Source organism: Alligator sinensis, unplaced genomic scaffold (genome assembly GCF_000455745.1).
Source record: "Alligator sinensis unplaced genomic scaffold, ASM45574v1 scaffold973_1, whole genome shotgun sequence".
Lineage (NCBI taxonomy): Eukaryota > Metazoa > Chordata > Crocodylia > Alligatoridae > Alligator > Alligator sinensis.
Window position 1 is genome coordinate 105,675 of NW_005842622.1, and position 10,941 is coordinate 116,615.

Here is a 10,941-nt window from a genome sequence, read left to right on the forward strand (position 1 = left end):
TTTCATCTCTGATAATGTACAAATGTCCATCAGAAAGAAGCAAGATCGAGGCAAGTACCGAGACTGGAGTGAATCGAGGTAGACATTTCAATATAAAAGTGCATGACTGAGCTTCCACCTATAAGAAATTTCTTTCCATAGCACAAGTGAATTTGAATACTGCTGTGCCAATAATAGGAGGTTCAAATAGCCAGCTATGCTTAGAACAGAATTTCCAAAACTAGAAACTGTCTAGTCAAGCCAACAAACTCAACCAATCCTGAATGTCACCACCCAAAATGAAAACAAAACAAGAAAAAATCCTTGGGCCAGCAAATTATCAAATTCTTTATGCTTTCTTGAGTAACTGCCTTGACATGGGGTGCCTGAACATGATGCCTGTAAAAGCTAATGCCAGCTCTCAGCATGTCTACCTAATTGCTCTCCCAGCTTACATATGAGACATTGTTTGGTGTTTGCATTCACCTGGTACTCTTTTTTTATAGTTTCAGTTTACTGGGTTTGAACTATTCAGCACCATGAAAGGGCTCATTTAATAAACTGTATTATTAGATTGGAATATTTTGCATACAAAGTTTCCTTTGCGAGTCTAGCAATGAAAATGAATCTATAAATTACATTTATACTTTTTTAAGACTCTCCCCATATTGTTTTAGGAGCTTAAAGGGACCTTAATATAAAAAGAAAGCGAGTCCATTATTTTTAAAAATCTTGCATTTTTGGCAGATTTAATCATTCGAACATGTTTTATTATAGTACACCAAATGTTTGAATGTTCATGGGGTGGGGGGAGATTTGAATGTAATTCTGAAAGCAAATGCTTGAGGTAATTCCTAGGATAAATATCAGATTCTTATGTTTTTTCTCTATCTATGTATATACACCTCCTATGGATCTCAACCTTGATGTGATGGAGAGGCTTGTATGCTACCAATAGCCTCAAGAGTCCTGCTGTTTGGAGTTTGGCACTCCTGGTAGGGTCACTGAGGGTGAAAAGGTTGAGAGTGAGGTTTCCAGGCTGACAGTGATCCAAAAATAAAAATAAAAGTCCTCAGTGGCGGAGGTCTTCAATGCACAGGTGTCTTCACGCAACAGCATATCTTACAATAATGGATGAGTGGTGAAGAGGGCAGATACTAGTGATTGCCAGAAATTTCTAGTGATGGACCTGTACAGAGGCAATGATTATACAACAGTTGATTTGTACTTGGTACTGAGCTCCAATCATAACTAAGCAGCTCTTCTTACCCCATATGGGAATGGGACTGGGAAAGGTGCCCTAAACATCATCTGTCTCATTTCACCTGACTGCAATACCATGTCCAGTGGAATCAATGAACTAAACAGAGTGAAGGACAGTTCTCATGACCAAAGAATATGCATGATTTGATATTGAAATTGCTACACTTAGTGAAACCAGACATGCAGGAAAGGGACAGTTCATAGAACATGGTGGTGGCTACAAGCTGTCATTTACAGAAAAAGGACAGCCTTCAAAGATTGGCAAGATGACATCGGCTTCAAACAGAAGCAAGACACTTATCACCACATTAAAGCCAAGATCCAGAGGAAAATTCAAGAGTGAGAGAACAAGTGGTGGGAGGACAAAGCAAAAGAATTTCAAAAGTCTGCTGATAGCCATGATACGTATAGTGCAACCAAAGCTATATGTGAGCTAAGCACACAAGGAGCCATCCCTCTGATGTCCAAGGATGGAACAACATTTCTTAAAGACAGCTCCACCACCAATGCATGATGGAAGAAACACTTCCAAGAATTCCTGAACTAAGATTGTAATGTTGAAGACAATTCTACTAAAGCCATTCCACAACACCCCTTTAAGGACTGCCTCGGAGATCCACCAACTTATCCACCTGAAAGCCATTAAGCATATGAAGAACAACAAAGAATTTGGTCCTAATGAAATATGAGCTGAAATTTATAAGCAAGGTGGAAGAAAGCTCTCTCATTAACTATATATCATTATCATGAAAATCTGGAAACATGAACAGATTCCCAGTGGCTCGAGAGATGCTAGAATCATTACCTATTGAAGAAACGAGAGAGATTAGATTGTAGTAGTAACACAGTATTGCACTTCTGCCCATAGCTGGGAAGATCCTCACCTCACTAAGAAGATTCTACCTGAGTCCCGGTGTGGCTTCAGACCACTGTGAGGGGTAATGAATATTACCTTTGTTACTAAACAGCTGAAAGATAAGTGTCATAAACAACCCAAAGATCTTTACACACCCTTCACTGATCTGACTAAAGCCTTTGATTCAATTAGCAGAGAGGCCCTCTGAAAGATCATGATAAGACTTGGGTGCCATCTGAAATTTTTTGCCATTGTTGTCATGACATGACAAGACAAATGTCTTAAGCAATGGCTCAGAAATGGACCCCTTCACTATTAAAACTGGATTCAAGCAAGGATGCTTGATTGTTCCAGCACTCTTTCTATCTATATTGCAGGTATTATGCATCTTATTGCTCACAGACTGCTTCTGGAGTAAGCATACAATATTGCATGGACAGGAATCTCTTTAGTATCCACCAGCTACTTTACAATCAAAGATAACCAACACCATCATTACTGTTCTCCAATATGTTAATGATTGCATCATGTGTGCCCACTCAAGAACTCCAGGTCACACTTGATTGCTTCTGTAAAATGTATGAAATGGTTGAACTCACTGTCAACTTTACAAAAACCAAGATACTTTACCCCAAACCAACCAGCTTCTCCACACATTACACCTAGAGGCCAAACTTGAGACAATGCTGAGCATAACCAAAATTTTCAAAAAGTAAGCATAGATGCTGATATTTAATACCAGATAAAATATATTAGTGCTATCATTGGGCCTCTCTGAAACTATGTTTTCAATGATCACAGGACCCAAACCAAACTTCTCATCTATCAGGCTGTTTTCATCCCTACCCTGTTGTATGAATTTGAAACTTGGATAACATCCCAGAAACACCTGAAAACTTTGGAATAATGCCATAAGCAATGTCTTCAGAAAATCCTCCATATAAGCTGGAAGAACAGAAGAATAAATGCTAGTGTTCTGGCTCAAGTAAACTCCTCAGCATCAAAACGACGTTGATACAGCACCAGCACCATTGGACAGGGCATGTCATAAGGCCCTATAATCCCAACTCACCAATGCTGATCACTCTAGAGGTAGGCCAAAGAAGAGATTCAAAGACACCTTGAAGGCCAATTAAGAGAAATGCAATTTTAACATACATACACTGAGAGACTCAAGCACTGAACCATCCCCAGTGGCTCCATGACATATGACGTCATCAATCATTTTGAGCAAACTCATTTCATTATAGAGATAGATAAATGAGAGAAAAAATGGAAAGAGCTGTGACCTGACATCACCAGGATCTACTTCTTTTTCCTGGAGCTTTTTGCCATAACTGCAATTGAACAGCAGATCTCAGATCACCTCTTCAGTCATCTGTGGAATCACTGATGACTTCACTATTTGATGGAAAACTCTCATCCTCATGCTAAAGATTGATGATAACTATAGATATGCACCACCTCATAACTGTGTTTGCCAGGCAAATGCATAACAATGATTCAAACAAATGAAGTTTAAATACTGACTGGTAAATATCCAACTCCATCTCTCAGTTACACTTCCAAATGCTTGCAGAAAATTACTAGCATATTAATATATTCTGGGTTTGGACATAGAATATATTATCTTTATATTATCTTTTGGGAAATGTTATGCACAGGAAAAAGCCATGGTCAGAAGCAACACCCCTTTGGGCTGTGTGGCACATATACAGTGAAGTGAATTCACTGTACATGTGCTACACAGTGGTTGGGGGTATGGCCTCACACCTCTTGCTGTGGTTCTAGATGCCAGTTTGCTTTTTGAACTCACTAGAATCTCAGCATAGCTCTTGCTGAGAATTCTGTGTGTGCCTTGAGCTCTGAACTCACCAACTGGTTAGTGCAGGATCTAACCAGGGCCCCTTCTTTCTCACAGCTCTGGAGCCCAGGGGGTACAATCCTCTGCCATGAACCCTCTCCCTCCCCTGCCCCTGAGTTTAGCATCAGGGGAAAAGAGGGAAGGAGCAGCAGCAGAACTGAGTTCCTGCTTTCACAAATCTTCCAAGCCCAGGGCCTGAGTGCCAGTGTAGGTAGATGGGGCAGAAAAGGAAGAAGAAGGATGAACAACAGTGGAACTCACTCCTAGACTCCAGAGCTGCATGGAAACATAGACTCTGGCCAGACCCTATGCTGACTTTATGGTAACCTGACAGCTCACAAAATATGTGGTGCATCTGACAGGAGCAATGTTGACATACTAGTGAACTCATAAAGCCCATTGCCTATGTGGTGCACAGCCAAAGGAACTTGCAGTTGCATGACCTCACATTCCCTGAATCTGCCCCTAGAAAAAGCATGGTCAGAGAGATACCACATTTCTCAGTGTATAGGTTGACATGGTGTATAGGTTGACCTCTAGTTTTTCAATGTGAAAAGTTAGGATTTTTATAGGCATGGTGTATAAGTTGAGGCCAGGCTCAGTGCTCGGCTGGCGTGGCCCCACCCCTGCAAGTGGCGCTGCCTGGGCCACACAAACCAAGCAAGTGGCACTGCTGAGAAACAAGCCTAGTCCTGCCCCCTGCAAAGTGCGCCGGGCTTGGCACTTGGCACTTGGTGCTGCTTACAATAGACAGGGCCAGGCTCAACGCTTGGCTGGCATGGCCCCATCACCTGCAAGCCCAGCACCTCTCACAGGGGATAGGGCTGCACAAGCCGAGCACTGAGCCTGGCCCCATTGAATCATAGAATCAGAAGGGACCTGCACGATCATCAAATCTGGTCCTCCACAATGGGCAGGAAGTTTTGGACTCAGATGGGCTTGGCAAGGTGCCTGTCCAGCCTCATCTTGAACACTTCCAAGGAGGGTGACTGCACCACCTCTTCTGGGAGCATGTTCCAGATTCTGGTGACCCTTACAGAGAAGAAGTTTTTCCTTATATCCAACCTAAATTTACCCTCTATTAATTTATGCCCATTGGTCCTCATCCTCCCTTGAGGTGCCCTCCTGAATAGTTCTTGATGTTTGACCCTGAGGTACTTGTAGGCCGCTATCAAGTCACCTCTCAGCCTTTTCTTCCTCAGGCTGAACAGGCCCAGTTCCCAGAGTCTCTCCTCATAGGCCCTACCCTCCATACCCTTATTCAAATGGGTGGCCCTTCTTTGTACCCTCTTGAGCTTATCCATGTCCTTCTTGAAGTGTAGTGTCCAGAACTTGGCACAGTACTCCAGCTGAGGCCTCACCAACACTGAATAGAGGGGAAGGAGGACCTCCCTGGATCTATTGGCCACACAGTGGCTGATGCACACCAGTTTTATTTGCCCTTTTGGCAGCCTTGTCCCACTGTTGGGTCATAGTAATCTTCCAGTTCTTATTCAGATGTTGTACCAGGCAGTAGGCCACCACCCATTGTATAGTTGTAGTGAGGGTTCTTCCTACCCAGGTGAAAGACCTTGCACTTCTCCCTGTTAAACCTCATCTGATTTCATTCCGCCCATAAATCCAGTCTGTCAAGGTCCTCCTGGCCCTATCCTCTGGTGTGCCTGTGTTTCTCCACAGCTTGGTATCATCTGTGAACTTCATAACTGTGCTTTCTAACCCTTCATCCAAATCATTAATGAATATATTGAATAGCATGGGTCTGAGCACTGATCCCTGGGGGACCCCACTGGAGACAACCCTCCAGGATGAGGCCATCCCATCGATCACCACTTTCTGGGAGCGGCCTCTAAACCAGTTATCCACCCACCTCACTGTAGACTGGTCCAGCCCAGTACTTTCCAGTTTGTTAGAGAGCATCCCCATCTCCATGCCCATGCCCTGTGACCAGCCCATCCACAGCCAAGCACTGAGCCCAGCCCCATCCCCATCCCAACCCCTGTCCCCTGTGGGCAGTGCTGGACTCAGCACTCAGCTGGGGATGCACCACTTGCCGGGGACAGGGACAGGGACAGGGCCGGGGCTGGGTTTAGCTATTGGCTGGTGTGGCCCCATCCCCTGCAAGCAGCACCAGGCTTGCAGGAGATGGGGCCGTGTGGGCTAAGTGCTGAGCCTGGCCCTGTCTGCTGTGGGTGGCATTGCCAAGCACCAAGACTAGCGATGCTCACAGGGGACAGGGCTGGTCTTGGCACTCAGCAGCACTGCTCACAACGGATGGGGCCAGGCTTGGTGCTTGGCTTGTGCAGGCCAGACAACACCTCTCGCGAGGGAAGAGGCCTCACCAGCTGAGCATCAGGCCTGGCCCTGTCTGCTGTGAGTGGTGCTGCTGAGTGCCAAGTCAAACACCACTTACAGGGGACAGGGATGGGCTGAATGCTCAGCTGACACAGCCTTATCCCCTGTGAGTGGCTCTGGGCTCAGCACTCAGCTGGTGTAGCCCCATCCCCCTGCAAGGAGCACAGGTACAGCCCAGGCAGTGCCGCTCACAGAGGATGGGGTCACGCCACCCAAGCACCGAGCCCAGCCCTATCCCTGTCCCCTGAGAGAGGCACCAGGCTCAGTGCTCAGCTGATACAGCCCCATCTCCTATGAGTGGCACTGCCTGAGTCATGCCAGCTGAGTGCCGAGCCCGGTGCCACTTGCAGGGGAAGGTGGTACAGTGTATAAGTTGCAGTTCAATTTTAAGAGTTAAAAATTGGACTTCAAAACTCGACTTATACACCATGAAATATGGTACTTTCAGTGTCACAGGAAAACAGAGTAGGCAGTATACCAGAAATGCTAAGTTCTGATATTACGAATTGCCTTTCTAGTACATTGTTTTGTTTCTGTTTTCAGGATCATATTTTCCTACCTTAACTCCTACAGTTTCTTTGCCCAAGTTAAATAAAATATTACATTTTGGTAATTTACAGTTGGATTGGAAAAGCATTTGTGATCTATCTGCAGCAAACTCCCTGTATTTTTCTAGTACTTAAGTGAATCTTGTAGCCTAACAGTGTATACAACTGTGAAACATTTATATCACTCAAACACATTGTTTTTAATGAGCTCACTACTTCTGTCAATCATTCCTCAGGGCCAGAGAGGAAGCCTTTGTTCCAGAGATTGAAAAATGTTTCTTGTCCAGTTTTTCCAGGACAGCAAGAAAGCTGTTCTTCTGAGTTGCCACATTAGCACGTTATGTTTTTATTTCTTACAGCCACTTCTGAAAATCTGTGTTGGCCAAAACAAAGTATTTTAAAATAGACAAAATGGAAGACTGTGCACATTACATTTTTTATTCTGCCTGAGAATATTTCCCTTGGTAAATACTGAGTCCACACAGTTCAATGCCTTTACAGCTCAGTTAATCAGTGCAGATACCCCACTTGCTGCTCTGAAATTTTCTTGCACTGCATTGGGAATGCGTACTAGAAACTTATGGAATTTGTAGATCCAGAGTCAAACTAACCAGCAAAATAAATATATGGTGAAATCTGGTTAAATAAATCACTGGATTAACTTGTCACTACAATCCTACTAGCCAGTGCATAGAATCCCTGCTAGAGTCCTTTAGATTTGTACACAAAATGCTTTGGTTAATTTGTCATCTGTTAAAATCTAAGTTGTCATTTCTGAATGAACTTACACACTATATCACAATGATACATACTTCTGGTTATTACTCACCTTAAAAGGTGCTTATTTATAACTTCTAACAGCAGTATAATTTTCATGTTTTGTGTCCTGGGCAGAGGGGATGATGCTGGAAATTTAGATTGCTGCTGCCACAGTTCTGTCTCCCCTTATCCTTCACTGTGCATTGATATTGCCTGTAAAATGCATCTCATGAAAAAATTAAATGGCTAACAACTATAAATTAGTCATTCATGAATACTTAGAATGACCATGAGTCCCACTTTTACCAGGACAATCCAATTTTAAGGAATTGCATCATGCTGTACAAACAAATGATTTTATCCCGTTTTCACTAGGCTCCTTGAGACAAGTATTTAAAATAGGACTGTTTCAACTTCCCCCTTCCACTCTCTGGGACTGGAATTCAGAGATAGCTAAGCAGTCTAGAGAGTGGCCAGATGGAGTAGGGGTGCGAGACGAGGTGCAGCAGAGGAGGGGAAAGAGGATTTTGTTTGAGGCTAAGAATATATAATCACTCTAATTTAGGCCTACCAATCCAATTGGAACAATAAATATTCCAGGTTTTATTTAGTTACCAAAAGCATAAGTAAAATACTGTTTAATGCATAGAAACAGTTAAAAATAACAGTAGAAGGTAAAGATCAAAAGAATAAAGTATGGCCAAATGGAGCACTTACAAACTCCTGTAAGTATTGTGAAACAGTTCTCCTTCTCCATCTTCTGGGAAGCTGTATCTTGTTCACTTAGGTTGACTGACATGTTGGTTTCATAAGGTTGCTTAATATTTTGCAGGGCATTAGAAGTTCAGATGCAGTGACAGAGGTCCCTATTGCTAAGGGAACATATAACTTGTATGCCAGGTAAGTTCCCCATTTCCATCCCCTTGATTCCATGGAAATGATTACACCAGCCACAGAAGACAGTGCTGTGTTTTTGTACCATTACTCCCTGGCATTATTTCCACATCTTATGCGTTTCCTATCTCTCTGCCTTTCCAACCTGTCCAGTACAGCTTGTTTTCCCTGCTTAACAGTCATCCTCAAAGAGGAGTTGAAATTGGTAACATCTTACCTAGTCATAGATTCAAACAGCCATGGAGAAGTAGAGCTGGAATGGACCTTCAGATATCATCTACTTCAACCCCCTTCCTGAGGCAGGTTCATCCCTATCAAAACCATTCTGTACAACCATAATCTAAACTCTACATAAGACATCCTCAATCCTGACACAACATAAACCTAACACCCTCATCTGCCACAGGTAAAGCAGGGAAACCAGAGCAGCCAATGACTTGCTTCTATAAAATGTTGTCAAAATGCACTCAAAAGGTCCCAAGTAAAAGGCCAGGCCACCAGCTACAGAGGAAGGAGACCCCCCACCCCCACAGTCCATCCCAATCTGACCATGGGGTAAAATTCCTTTCTGACCCCAGATGTGGCTATCAGTCTGACACTGAGCAAAGGGTCAAGACCCTTCAGCCAGGAACCTCTGGATTTTCTCCTAGCAGGAGCATCAGCACAACCCAGTTGAAGTGCCTAGCCTTAGCTGTAGCCAACACCCAATGCCTCTGGGTAGGTTTAAAACCCCCACCAAAAAACCCCCAGCCTTTTCAGAAAAAAAGGGAGTTGGGTGGAGGAGCAACCACCAAAGCCCAGAAGCATGGGTAATACCTGTCATAAAAAAATAGACATAGATATGCCTAGATCACTCCCAACCAGTGGCCATCCAACCTCTTCTGGAACACCTCCAGTAATGGAGAGTCCACAGCTTCCCTAGGCAATCTATTCTACTGCCTCACTCTTCTCAGTGAAGTTTTTCCTGATATCCAACCTAAACCTACATTGCTGCAAACTCAACTGAAGCTGAAGAGTTCAGAAGAGGGTGCAGGTACATTGCAGGTGCTGGCATTGAGTCATTCAGCTATTTTTGAGAGTAGACAGGCATATCTATAAGGAAAGTATGAAGCTCCCTTCATTGCCCGCTATTCTGACCCCTCTCCTTCCCATTCCTCTCCCTAACCCTATTTAGACCTCCATTACTAGTAGGAACAACAGCAAGAGGAAGAAAGGAAGACTTGAAACTCCTTTTCCACTGCAGGAGCCAGCCTGATTTAATCCATAAGGATTTTTTTTACATTCCAGCCTTCATGTTCTGAAAAAAATGTCTCTCAAAAATGTTGTCTTGTTTACCATTTAAATGTGTGTGAGTAGTACCAGGATGATATTCCATTGCCACTGATTAATCTGTTCAGAGGTCATAGTTAAATTGCTTAAACTGGGGTTCTAAATACATGGTGTGAGATTCCTGCTTTCTGTGTAACTTGAAGAAAATAATTTAGGGCTAATTTCTTTTTCAGCTTCACATGCCCAAATGGGACTTCAATAACCATGTACCCGATTTTTAAAAAATGTTTACATTGTTCTTTGATGCTTCTGTTATCATCATAGAACTTCTTGTTATATTTCCAGAAGGGTTTTCTAGATTTGAGCCTATCCAGTGAAGATGTCCTTGTTGACTGGGAGATTTGGGTTGCTGATGGCCTTATGGTATTCCTGATGCATGTGGCACTGTGGAGGAGCTGTTTGGGAGCAATGTTTCGCTAGGACTGGAAGCCATAATAATGGCATACTTTTAGCATTCCTGATATAATCTGCATAGCTGCATTTAACTGTGTATCAACAATCTTTGTGTGCATACATTTGTTCCAGAATGGGGAGCAATATTCTTCTGTAGAGAAAACAAGTGCTACAGTGGCCATTTGAAGCGTGGTTGCATTTGCTCCCCATGTCGTTCTGGCCAGTTTATGCACAAGGTCAAATCGTGCTTTCATTTTTTTAGCAACATTCTCTAAATGTTCGTGAAAGGTGATTGTGAGTTATGCTAGGTGTTTTGGGAACTTATCATGGTTAATCTCTTCTCCACAGAAAGCGATGGGGAGTTTCTGGTCAGCATGGGTGTTGTTTAGATGAAATGATGCGACTACGGTTTTCCTCAAATTTAGGCGAGGTCTCCAACATGCAAAATATTCTCCCAGTAACTTGTGGTCTTTGTAAAGATCTGTCTGAACTTTAGCCTGGGTCCTTCTTCGAGTAGCAAATGCCAGGTCATCAGCATAACTCAAATTCTGGCTGGTGAAGACAGGAAGATCACTTACGTATACATTAAAAAGTGCTGGTACAAGCACTGATCATTGTGGGAGACCATTATTTAGTAGATGGGTTCTGCTGACAGTGTTCCCTAGACGGACATGATATTGCTAGTTAGACAGTACCTAGATACT